Raw genomic sequence first — 503 nt, 5'->3', positions numbered from 1 at the left:
TCCTTTTTTTCCGGCAACAAGCGATGTTACAAAGATATCACAGCACACAGTGAGATTGAGTGAAAGAAGAGGCACTGAGGCTGGCGTGCAGCACTCCACAGCTCTTGTTATTGTAATCCAGACAGGGGGCGGAAGGAGAAAAGTATGAAGGAAATGCGATAGTGAGACCAACTCTTCTATCTATCTGCATTACATGGAAAAAGGATATATTTAGTACTCCTGGCCGGTTAGCTCAGTTGGTTAGAGCGTACTGCTATTAACGCCAAGGTCGCGGGTTCGATCCCCGCACGGGCCAGGTTGGATTTTTTCTCTCAACTAAACTCTTTTTTTCTCATTTTATCAAGCTCTTATAAATCCATACACTCTGTTGCTCCAGTATACGTTCACTTTCCATTAGTCCTTCTTTTGCCACTGCTGACCAAAGCTCAAGCCGGCAGCGCCAGTAGAACAACACAAGTGCAAGGGATTGTCTCTCCAAGATGGAGACACTGCCTCAGACTATG

The 503-nt window shown here is 45.7% G+C and overlaps 1 non-coding gene across 1 annotated transcript; it reads left to right on the top strand.

Annotated features, from left to right (window-relative positions):
• The first annotated feature begins 221 nt into the window (after positions 1-221).
• Positions 222-295, top strand: TRNAN-AUU (transfer RNA asparagine (anticodon AUU)). The gene has a single exon. It is a non-coding gene; the product is annotated as a tRNA-Asn (tRNA).
• Positions 296-503: the final 208 nt, after the last annotated feature.

The sequence above is a fragment of the Pleurodeles waltl genome, chromosome 12 (assembly GCF_031143425.1).
Source record: "Pleurodeles waltl isolate 20211129_DDA chromosome 12, aPleWal1.hap1.20221129, whole genome shotgun sequence".
Classification (NCBI taxonomy): Eukaryota; Metazoa; Chordata; class Amphibia; order Caudata; family Salamandridae; genus Pleurodeles; species Pleurodeles waltl.
The sequence above is the reverse complement of the archived record's forward strand: the minus strand, read 5'-3'. Positions and strand labels throughout refer to the sequence as shown.